This window comes from Pyxicephalus adspersus, chromosome 1 (assembly GCF_032062135.1).
Source record: "Pyxicephalus adspersus chromosome 1, UCB_Pads_2.0, whole genome shotgun sequence".
NCBI classification, from domain to species: domain Eukaryota; kingdom Metazoa; phylum Chordata; class Amphibia; order Anura; family Pyxicephalidae; genus Pyxicephalus; species Pyxicephalus adspersus.
In genome coordinates this window covers 138,266,098-138,278,795 of record NC_092858.1, presented here as the reverse complement: position 1 = coordinate 138,278,795, position 12,698 = coordinate 138,266,098, and the positions used below count along the sequence as shown (strand labels likewise).

Sequence of the window (12,698 nt, the reverse complement as noted above, 5' to 3'; positions counted from 1 at the left end):
TGCCATGCAAGTCAATAAATCTAAAAGGTCAATAAATAGGCCTGAACGGCCTTTCTCAGGAGAAGGCAGATTATTACGTAATTTTTTTTTCTTACTTTAATTCCTTCTGTTTCTATACATTTGTATATTTTAAACATATCACCCTTTCCCTATTACTAAACATGCTTATAATTTTTTTTTTTACCGTTCCCTTTTTCATTATATGCATTATTGTGATTCTTTAGGCATGTAGGCAGACCACAGCTGATGAGAGGGTAATGAGGGTACTGAATATAGCTTCCTGAAACATTGAACTATGCCTCAGTATTCCTTACATGAGTCTTCAGCTTTGATGCAAGAAGTGAAGTAAAATCTTTAAACGTTTTCACGCTTTACTGATATCAGAGCATGCACCACCTATCCCTGCTTCTCCATGTATATATGAGGACAATATGATTAAAGACACAAGAATGCAAAGAGAAGATACCAGATTGTGCAGTAAAACACTTTATTACATATAATAAAAATAAAATTGCACCTACATAGTTCAAACTTGGTCAAGGCATATCAGATCAAATTAGATCCACCAGGGATAAGGTCCAATCTTGCAGATGTAGAACATCTTATCACAATATACTGACAGAAGAAGAGACAAGGTGGAAATAAAGTAAAGGTGATACTAAGAGCATGAGTAATTTCCTTTGCTATGTTTTGGAAGCTTATGTCTTTATCAGAAATGTTTAATGAACACAATGGGCCTGATTTATTAAAGCTCTCCAAGCCTGGAATATACTTTCATTAGTGAAGCTAGGTGATCCAGCAAACCTGGAATAGATCTGGTCCAGAATTGAAAACATTTGCTTAGAAATAGCAAATTAATTTTAGAAAATCCATTCCAGGTTTGCAAGATCACCCAGCTTCACTGATGAAAATGTAGTCTCCACCAACACTTCTCATCTGATAAACAAATACATTCCTAGCCTCCCTCCCCAATTCTCCAATAACCCACTAATGAGTTAGTCATTACAACATTACAATCTCTATAACTGCCCCACTCTCTAGAACACTCTTATCCCATTAGGCCTGTTCCTACCATCAACACATTTTTAAAAAGCCCTGAATACTTGCCTGCCCATCTTCAGTGCTTTCTTATAGCGGACCTAAACTCAACATTTTTACTTTACATAGAAAGGTAGACAAAACTTGAATTAAGTAAAAATGTAATTTTTTTTTTTTTTAAGTGCAACAAACCTTTTTTTGCAGCCCTGCCCCTTTAAGTCTTGATCGCGGAGGGATTGCAGAACTTCAAACTACGTCAAGCATCCCGGGAGGCTCTGGCATTTTTTCCACCAAGGGGAAAGAGATGCCAATGAGTAGTGAGATCGGCTCTCCTTTTTTCGTCAGAAGATGGCGGCGCCTATCGCTTCCTCTGCATGGGGACGAAAAGCAATCCCAAGATAATGTGGGACCGGATCGTAGAAAGGACCAGCGCCCTCGAGGAATCTGCGGGATTAAAGGTGTAATTTTTTTGTTTTTAGTTTAGTTATGCTTTAACTCAACACTGATCAGCCATCTTTCTATATTCTCTCTTCTCCTATTGTGTCATTGCCTGTACTTCTTAAGTATGCATGTTTGATACCTACAGCTCTTTTTTATTGTACAGTGCTTTGAAATATGTTGGCACTTAATAAATAAAATGTAATTATAATAAAAATGCAACTGCGGCAATTACATTTAAGAAAAAACAATGTTTATATTAGCAACAGGTCTTGTTAATCTAGGGTGGAAGAATGTATCATTCACAATATACTTAGGTATCACATTTAGTGACCAAACACTTGTAGAATTACACTTTGTTTTGTTCTGTATTTCCCATGCACAGCAGCCCAGTGTCCACAGGTAAAGTCTTCAAATAATATTCTCTAAGGAGCTGCAAAAGAATACATATGCAATGATACTGTAGCACTTTGATCTGCATATAAATGTGAACCCTTGATATACATGATCCTGAAAAGGGGACAAAAACGTTGGTAGCCATTTAGAATTTTTAGCTATTGTGTTTTTTTATTGTAATAATGCAATCCTAAGATATTATGTTGCACAGATATTTGGTTTTGCCAAGCCTGCTAATTTTACTGGCAGATCACATTTCAGCACAACACATCTAAAATAGGATTTTCGTGCCCGAAAAATATAAAATCTAAAAAAACTGTCCTACATTATTTGGTCTGTAACTTTACCCCAAAGCATAACTTCCTACAAACTAAACAAAACATGGCTTTGAACTGAACCTTGTGGTTCCTCTAAATACCTGTCTTCAAACTGATCCATGCGGAGTCTATTGGATTAGAGAAAAAAAAAAAAGAAATTAGTATATGATTTAAAAAAATATATAAATTGTTTACGATTCCTAGTGCTTTTGCAAACTAAATATCCAGTAATAACTTATATCTATCTTAATGACTTATTGCAGCATTTCCTCCTTTCAAGACCTGTACAGATTCTCCAAACAGCTTACTGGTAATAGTTTTGAGTAGGGAGAGCCTCACCAGTTTACGTTTGGATTCAAGTGGAAGGACTGTTTAGTTTCCAAGCAAGAAAGTGGTATAAATGTAATGCTTGTTGACAATATAAGTTTCAAAAAAGCTGAATGCACCGGATGGGTGATTCTGCTTAAGTTGGGGAATGCCTAACATATATATCCTGTGCACAAGAAATATACACACTAATCTATTCATGTTGTGTATCCCAACAAAAATTCAGCAGGCATGGGATAATCACATGCATGGCACAAAAATGAACTTTCTGGTCAGTAAAAAGTAATTATGGGATTATCAATGTAGCCTTAAACCTGCAGACACCCACAGGTTTCTGTTTAACCCTGTAAGCAATACCAGCATGCTACCTAGAGCGTGTCTAGAGCAGTTTTCTTCACATTTAGTACATACTTCTGTTCATATCTTTTTATGTTGAATTTGAAGTGTAGCTATAGGCAAAATAAAAATATGACAGTCTGTCAGTGTTGTTTTGTTTTTTTCTGTGTCCCCAATTTGGTAACAAAATTATATTAAAAGTTAATCCCACTAATAGATCCCTAAAAGCATTCTCTGTAACAGGGTGACAATGCTGTCTGTTCAGCTGAGAAACTACACAGCAGCATTGCCACCCTATGCACAGGGTATTCTTAGCTGGACATGTAGCTTTAATTAAACTTTTTAGGGTTTTTTCTTACTAGTGCCCTGCGATACCACATTTAATACATTAGTGAGCTAGGTTGCCAATCATCCCTAATTGCATCCTAAGCACAATTTACCTAAGCATTGCAGTACAACGTACAGCCTTTTCTGTGCATTGTGTTGCACTGGGCTGCCTCCATATGATGAGGACAACAAATGCAGCTCATGGCTACACAGCAACAACATATATTTTAGAAAATGCAGTTGACAACCATAGTGGGAAAGAGTCTTAATTAAAAGACAACAAATTAAATGTCCAACTCCTGATAAACAAGGCAATTACAGACACATGTCAACACCCACTATCGTATTACCACTGAACTCAACTCTGTAGCTACCTGTAGGTTATTATGGTTCCTTTACTGATACTCTATAGAACCCCGCTAAACAGAGAATTATAAAGGGCTTTGAACATATTACACTGTTTACCATAATGCTCACCAACAGTTAGTGGTATACAGAACACCTCCAGGTTGCAATATTACAATGATTTTGTTTTTTATAGTTTTAGAAATTGATTGCAGATTCAGACTGACATGCAAAGGTCATTTTTACTAATATGAAAATACAAAATAAATTGTGCAGAAATTGTAAATGCAATAAAAAAATGTGGTGTCTACCTTTATTGAAGTTAGGACAACATCATCAAATCATCATAGAGAAACTGAGTATAGGCTGCAAAAATAAACATGATATATGAACCATGGGTGGAAATATTTCTTACCTCAGATTGACAAGACAAAGAAATTCATGTTCCTAATTACAAAACACTGAACAAGACAAATGAACTCCCTGGAGGCTATGGCCGTATGAGCATTGGATGGGTAATAGCATTTAAGCCCTGAGGGCTGAATAGGTCCCAAGCTGTGACCCCAATGACAAACAGCAGACTCTTGATATTCCTGGCAATGGACTGAGCTACACTTTCTCCTACTCATCTATTAAAATCTTTGGAACTGACTGACTGAAATCTTGGAGAAAAAAAAACATGATTAAGTTCGACTGGGAAGGGGGCGGAGTATACCCATTCTATAATTACCTTGGTTTACCTGGGATCAATGAAGTTATTAGCTTGACATAGATTTCCGGTTTGCGGTCTGTTGGTTTCCTTTGTGCCTGGATTATTTTCTTTTCTCTTCTTGCCTTTTTCTAGTTAAGTACATTCATGAGAAATATTTTCTGTTATAAAAGCAATTTGCATAGTAAATTCACTAAACATTAATGTGTTTGCCATGAGGATATTTGTTTTAAAGCTCACCAAGACTGGAGAGGATACATTTCTATCAGTGAAGCTGGATGACCCAGCAAACCTGGAACGGATCTGGTTAGGGATTGAATTAACAGCAAATTAATTTTAAGAAATCCATTCCAGGTTTTCTGGATGACCCAGCTTCACTGATGAAAGTGTATCCTCTCCAGCCTTGGTGAGCTTTAATAAACCAGGTTCATTAACTCTCACTGCTGAAAATGATCATGGCTATAGTGAAAAACAACTGATAGAGCTTTGCAAATCAAGTCTCATATGTACAAAGTCAAATACAATAAATGCGATATCAATGATTATTTGATGGGCTACAATGTCAGTTTCTGGACACCAAGGCTATGTACACACGTTAGATGATTCTTGTCTGATAATTGCCTCAGGGATGATATTGGACGAGAATGTGTGTATTGTGCTCGTCCTGGCAGATCCAAGGATGACGAACGACTGTAAAGAAAGTAAAAGGGAGAAAGTGCAGCAGGGTGCCGCTCTGTCCTTTTCCTCCCTCCCCTCTCCATAGAGTAAAACGGTGATGTATGTACAGTGCTCGTTCATGCATTGTGCAGTCTGTTGTTGGAAAGGATTGCAAAAGATCCATTCCAATGACAATTATTGCACGTGTGTACGTAGCCTAAACTTTTTTTATATTGACTATTTTTATGTTTATTGTTCTTATTTATCACTCCTGATCACTCAAGGCCGCTCTGATATTCTTTGTCTCGCAGTGTCACACACAGATACATCAATACCTTTGTGAGTGCTACAGTGATTAAATACAATCAGGTATTAACCTAGTCTAAGCTGCAAGTCCATTTCTGTAGTTTAGGGGGAAGTACAAACGTATATAAGTTTGTGACCAATCAGGTATCACTATCTGCAACAATTTTCCTTTTATCCAATCTTTTTATCTTTAGCAATAGTTCCTACAATCATTTATTGTGTTGGTAGTATAATGCAATCTGGTAATACACTGAACACACAGTAGAGGGCAGATGTACTCTATGCAAGATCGCAACTTGTACTGTCCAGTTGTCTGATGCAGTCTGACATGTTCATGCAACTTCCTGTAGAAATGAAGATAACCAGTTGAGTCATACTACCTAATTAACTCACTAAAGATCAAAAATGGATCTGTTGCTCTGCCTTTATTTTCAGGACGGTGCAATAATCCAGTTATCAACCAGGAAATGTTATTTGCAATAAGTCACACGAAATCCAATAAGATAACATTAGTGTCACCTTTCAAATATAGATTTAGTTCTCTGCTAATGATTACACCCTCTGGCCCCAGCCCAGAAAAATTTTAAGTGATTTGCTAAGAAGTGCCTGCAGACATGAAAAGCAGTGTGAGTTTACATTGCAGACTTTAGAAACTGCCAGATGACTCCAAACATTGTGCAAACGTCCATTTATTACAGAACTTGTACAACAGCTTGGGCCCATCCCCTCCAATGACCTTCTATTGGTCCCTCATTATCGGTTTAATATTTTGTGTGTATGTAGCAGTCCTAGACTACGTCCACAGGTCAGATGATTCTCGTCCAATATTCGGCTCAGGGCTCATATCGGACGAGAATCTGGTGTGTGTACAGTGATCCGACGTCGACCGCAGCATAGCGATGTATGAACAGCTCTCGTTCATGCATTGTGCAGTCTTTTGTCGTTGGAAAGGATCGTGAAAGATCCTTTCCAACGACAATTATTGCACATGAACACAAGCCAATAGTTGGATGCGTGAAGTGCAAGATAAGGCCCAAAGCTTCAATGCAGGAGCTTCATACATACCGGCATATCTGGGTTACCAGGATTCCCACCAAGCAGAGCTGCATTTTCTCCACTACAGCCTGTATTTCAGAACATTTAACACCCAATGGAACCATTGTAGTATCATCTGGTTATTATCTAGCATAGAATACTGTAAAAGTTACCTTCTATTGATAATGAAAAACATATGTGCTTAAGGAACAGGAAAACTATCCTTGTGTTTAAGCCTAGAGGCACAAGCATGATGGAACAAACAAATCTGGCCAACTCTAAAGGGCACATGGAAGCTAGCATCTCTACAATCTTTGAAACTTTAGTAAGTATGAACGATGCCATTGCTGTATGAAAATGCTAGTGCTCTGGCTGTCATGTTTATCCAATCGAAAACCACAAAAGGAATGCGGAACCATCATCCCACCAGATCCCCCTCCTTCCCCATGCCCTACTTTGAGTTCTGGGTTTAACTATGATTAGGGTATTTCATTAGGGAACACATAATCGTTGGTTTAGAAATCCCACCTTGCCTGGGCCATTGATGCACTGTTTAAAAGTTAATGAGCTGTTTAAGGCGTAGGAGATGGGGTTAATTAGTTTTAAGCACAAACCATGTGTCCTTAAGTGTTTTGTAATGTTGAATGTTTTCACTTGTTTAAAGGAAACATTATGCTTATGTATCTGTGTATATTTATGTCCCCCTAATGCCTAATTCTTTTCTGTTCTCACCCATCAAAAACCAATAAAACTTTTGAAATCTATTTTCAGTATTTTTTTTTATAGAATCGAACTTTGAGCACTAAAGCCCTTCGATTTGTACTTCTGCTTTCACAACTTAAATTGCTAACGTATTCTTTTTAAATTAGTACAGAATAATGGTAATTAAAAATATCTGAAATATTATATTACTTTTTACTGGTGTGGGACACATACTGGGTGTCATCGCATGACCAGTTTTGTAACAGAGAACCAGGGGAGCAAAAGAAAGACAGTGCTTTTTGTGACAAACAATAAAGTGAACCAATTAATGAAACAATTTAGGCAAAGCACAGGTACCCTGTAAGGGCATATAACAGAAGGTGCCTGCTATTATCCTAACTAGTCAGTAAAGCCTATTCTTCCCCCTCTAATTTCTTTTTTAATTTGTTACTCAGACCTGACATCATGACTAGCGTCTACTAACCTCTACCCTTTCTCTACCCTTTCTCTACCCTACTAACCTTTACCTTTCTAATGAGAGTGCTCCAGTGAGTGGCTCACAGGAGCAGATCAAATGCACTTTGGGCAGAAATAGTTTTTTAGGAATTCATTCATAGCTACTTGTTTTAATTTCTAAAAACACAATAATGTCAGAATCAAAGCTCAAACCACAATGCAGATATGGACTGTACAGATGTTGAACTATAGCTGTCTGCTGCTTGACATTGGGAAATCTGCAGTTAACAAACTTACTTCTTCACAGGAAGTGGTTCAGACATGATACAGAGAACATCCAGTCTAATCTTAACAGTTAGGTAAGAAGCAGTAAATACCTTCAGAACACTGAATGCTAGCTGCTGTTCCCACAGCCTCTAAAGCAAGCCTTTACTAGTCAGCAACTTCACTGGTAATACATATATTTTACCGACACTCTGCTACACTACCATGAGTCAAACACTCCATCCTTTAAGGCTGACACGCAACCATTCTGATGTCTTTAAAGCTATATAATTTTTTTTAAATCATAGCAAATATTGAGGTTTATTTAACATAACTGCCTGTGGTCCTGAAGTGCTGCCTCCTGATGAAGTTAATTTTTAGTCATTTACAATGTTCACTAAGGCCATAATAAGTTTTTAAAGTGTATCTTAAGACCTGTTATATTTTCAGTTTTAGATAACATGGTAAAGAGCTACAACAATTATCATTTTTTTCTGTGTACCTAGTAAGGTTCCCTCGTTATTTATCCAAAATGACCACCATTACCAAGGCTCAAAGTTATGGGAAACTAAACATTTCAGTTGTCCTTGGAAAATGAAAATATTCCAATAGGGACACACTGATGTCTTTCCCTAACTTCTTGTTGGATCTATGAGGCAGGACATGAGATTGTCTAACAAGGGTAACAAACTGAAACAAAGTTGTCAAGATTTTATGTTTGCCTACTTTTTCAACAGCTTTTTATAAAGTTGAACTCTAGTGAAAATAAAACATTAACCTTACAGTGGGGCTTCAAGGTTTAATTTCTTGTTTTTGTCTAGGGTACCAGTAAAAATAATTTTTACATTCATCATCCCTGGTACTTGAAGGCCTCATCCTGTGAGACCAATCCACTGAAGATTTTTCTCTAAAGTGCCCCATGCTCAGCTACACTCTCTGACATGGCACGAACACAGTAAGTGAACACCAAGAGAGCACCAGAAGTTATGTGGTTTGTTCACATGCAGATTTTCAAACCTAAGCTGTGCTGCCATGTTCTTTTTAGACAGAACAGGTCTTTGTCCTGGAACCAGTCCAAACAAGCCATACTTGTTCAGTCCTTTTTCCCATTGTACTGCAATAATCTTTAATAAAATGCCTACTGAGGCCTGTGGAGTCTGAGATGTAGCTGTTTGGTTCTTGAAGTTTCTCTGAACATCACACGGTCTGACAGTGGATAGAATTTGCCAGGATGGCTTGATTAATAGCATGTAAAACATTATTTCTGCCTGTAGAAATATGGAATCATTGTTTAGAAATGGCCTATAACCCTTCCTAGATTGTTGGCCAGTAAAAATTGGTCCTCTAAGACAGTGGTCCCCAACCTTTTGCAGGTTGCAGACCACTAAATGCACAGAATACGGATTGCACATGCGCAGGAAGTAATGTGTCATTTAAAGAGGAAGAAACTTCCTCTTTGGTCATGATACCAGAACCTGTCCACTCTTCCTTCGCAGGTCGAGAGTAGGCGGGTTGTGTTCAGACACATAACCCGCCCACCTCCCTGAGCCTGCGATTTCTCCGGGAGACCTGGTCCGCAGCTCTGGGTCGGTGCGCCCCCCTCCCAAACGGGGTCTTCTCCTGACCCCACTGGTGGGTGAACCAGTAAGAGCCAGGGCCCACATCTTACAGGTGGGCCACAGCCCACTAGAGCGTTTGGGGACCTTTGCTCTAGTATCATTGTTGATGTCTTTCATCCTTTGCATTGTATGGACACCTGAATGCTCCAGACCAGGGACCTGCCAAATCTTTTATACAGTCGGTCACTCTTGCTACTGATCAATTATTCAAGTACATCTGATTATCAGACCCTGGCTGCTACTTATCCTTAATTTCTATGGAAGTGATAGTGGTAAGGGTGTACTAAATTTTTCAGTCACTTCTGCATTTTGACTTAGTCTTTGTTAAATAAATATTGACATGATGTAATATGCCATTTGTTGTGCACCTGAGGTTGTATTAACCTAATTTTAAAGCCTGTTAATATATATATATATATTTATTTACTTTTTAATATATGTATTGTAATTATTATTTGCATGGAGTTTGCAGGTTCTCCCCGTGTTTGTGTGGGTTTCCTCCGGGTACTCCGGTTTCCTCCCACATCCCAAAAACATGCAGTTAGGTTAATTGGCTTCCGCCTAAAAAAAAAAAAAAAAAAATTGACCCTAGACTACATTAATGACATATGACTATGGTAGGGACATTAGATTGTAAGCTCCTTTGAGGGACAGTTAGTGACACAGCTATGGACTTTGTACAGCGCTACGTAATATGATGGCTCTATATAAATACTGTATATTATTAAATAATAAAAATAATAATTTTTTATTCTCTGTTTTTTTAAACATTTAGGAATGGATTTGTATTCGTCAACAAAACTATTCATCGCACTCTGCTGAAATGTATAGATCATTTCATACAGGTGTAAGGAAGGGAAAGGGAAGGATGAAGTGTCTAAAGACCAGCTTTAGGGGACAGGGAAGAGGAGAGATATGGGTGCATCAATGAGGTAAAGACAGTCAGCAAAGGTTCCCCTTGTTGGGCAAAGGTGGAAAGTAGTGCCACTTGATGTAGCCTAGTGGATGTAATCAGCACCCATTCAGCTTCCAGATCAAATCCAATGAGCTGGGCTACAGCCACAAATTGTGCCAAGCCTCCAATCATATCCTTTTCAATTAAAGGCCTAGTAATATATATGTCAAACATACCATATACAGTTCAAAGGAAAATGTTGTATGGTAAAAAGGTGTTATATTCATGCTACTATTTAAAAATTATAGAATGTATAAAAAGAACAGCTTACTCTAATAAGCATGTCGTTGTTTAAAGTGGATGTAAACCCTAGTGATTCAACCTCTTTCATTTTATTAATAACCAGGACTTTGGGGCAGTGGAGGACTGGTTGACAGCAATACCAGAGTAGCACTGCTTGAAAAAATGACAGTCTGAACTCATCCTTTGTTTTTAATTAACTGTGTGGTATAGACAACAGCCATTTATTTTATTACACAACTTGTTTTACTGTTATTTCATAATCTGTTGCATCGTTGTGCTGCTGCATCCTTTCTGCAGCCACTTCCTGTCCACATGCATACAAGAATGCAATTGGCACATGACATTTTGAGACTGGTGATTTATCAGAGCTCACCCAACCCCACACAAAAATAACATATGGTGTAATTGCTTTCCTGCATCTCACAATTAGCACTGTAAAAGTATGTTTACTCTATAATTAAACATATAATAGACCCCTATAACTACGAATTATAGGTTACCTTGCATACATGAATGAAGCAAGGGGGTGGGGGTGTCAAGAAATACAAGCAGCTGCATCGCAAGGCTTTTTTTTTTTTTTTTTTTTGCAAAGACCATATACAGTAAAGGAACATTTTAAATTATCTTTGCCTGGATTAAAACTTGACACACTGACCCTAAAAAGGAAACTCCAACTTCATAAAATGATACACTAGAAATCTGTTTGCTTTAGTCACATATCTGTTGTGTATAAAAATATTTGTTTGCTTTCAAAGACATTTTTTTGCCAGAATAGTAAAACTATACAGTATCTACTTGATAATTATTGCACGCCAACGCAGGTTTTCTGCAGTTCCCAAATTACAGGGTTTGTGCTATGCTCACCACACAAATGTCATGTTAAAGTCTTCCTCAGTATTTACAATCCATTTGTATTTTTCATTTGGTTTTCTGCTTTTTATCAGGGTACAAACATTTTTTTGCAGTGATATAAGCAAATATACCCCAAGCTTTAAAAGTGAGTCTATCCTAATAATGCTACTTACAGTGGGAGGTAGCTAGCCTTGTTTCAGACCTGCATTGTTTAGGTCAGGGTAGTGGCAGACATGCTAACTAAGGGTCCCCCATGTTCATGGAATGAAAGACTTTAGCAATGTCCAAATCTTTGTGACTGTGGGAGTAGTCCCAGCACCCTTCTTACTCACCTATAACATAAATGAGCTCCCTAAAGCAGAACAAAAATCCAAATACTCATCTTTGCTGCAGTGATATCTGCAAGGTTCCTCACCAGTGACATCTGCTCCCTGGTGTCTTTCAGGTGCAGGGCCTCCAGTCATCTTAACTGACTCTTAGAGGTTATTGTAATACCCAAACACATGAGAGGTAATTCAATCTGCAACAGTCACATACAAAAAAGTTCCCAACCGCTTCTATTCTTTTTAATGGGAGCAGTTGATACAGTGGTTGAGCCCATAACAACATGCTGTGGCTCACCATGGTTCTCATATGGCTCTTAATCTCGGTTATCTTAGCTAGATAAAATAAGCAATGTCCAAGTTTACATTAAAAAGGCTCTAAAATAATAGAGGGCCCATGCTACTGCTGCATAGTCTGCCCCTGCGTTTGGGTTCTTATGCTTTGGTAATGGAGACATTTAACAATAAGCTCCTGTGTGACAGAGATTGATGTGACTGATCTTATCTATATAGTTTTGTGTAACATGTTGACATTGCACAAATACCATAATAAAATAGGATACATTGAAGATACCATCTGCATTCACTAGATAAGAATTTAAGAAAAACATTTACTTACAAAGAGTTAGTCTATTGATGTTATTCTTAATTTTAATCTTTGATTTGCCAGTAAAGAAATAGATTTCAGTTCATGCAACTTAAAAAAATGATCGTTATATTTAATGGCCAAATAAATAGGGATTTTGGTGTCACTGCAGCTTATATCTGACTCTTGGGACAATTTAAATAATTGATCCTGGCAATTTGGTTAAATGATTGACCAGTGATGAATATGCTGTACAGCTCTTTGAACAGATATGATAGTTTAGGATAGAGAATGTGGATTGGACAGGAGAGGAGTTGTCTGGGATTGTTGCATACAAGGTGATATGAAAAAATGAAAGTGGGATTGGAGTTTCTATGGATCTGGAGTTTCTTAAAGCCAGTAAAGAAGTCTTTGGTGCTGATAGATACACCATGTATGTATATGAGTGAGAATCAGGGGTGCTAAAA

At 37.7% G+C, this 12,698-nt stretch overlaps 1 long non-coding RNA gene across 6 annotated transcripts in view; it reads right to left on the bottom strand.

The window, feature by feature from the left end:
• Positions 1–5,020, bottom strand: part of LOC140342360 (uncharacterized) — a 29,604-nt gene extending 24,584 nt beyond the window's left edge. For 2 of the 6 annotated variants that reach the window (XR_011923056.1, XR_011923059.1), the window contains exons 1-2: positions 1,231–2,999; positions 522–615 (exon numbers count right to left, since the gene is read on the bottom strand). This is a non-coding gene — a long non-coding RNA (uncharacterized lncRNA). Of the gene's footprint in view, positions 1–521; positions 616–1,230; positions 3,000–3,835; positions 4,169–4,254 lie in introns of those variants that run through there. The other 4 variants (XR_011923063.1, XR_011923061.1, XR_011923062.1 and 1 more) reach the window with 4 other exon arrangements.
• Between the last annotated feature and the right edge of the window lie 7,678 nt (positions 5,021–12,698).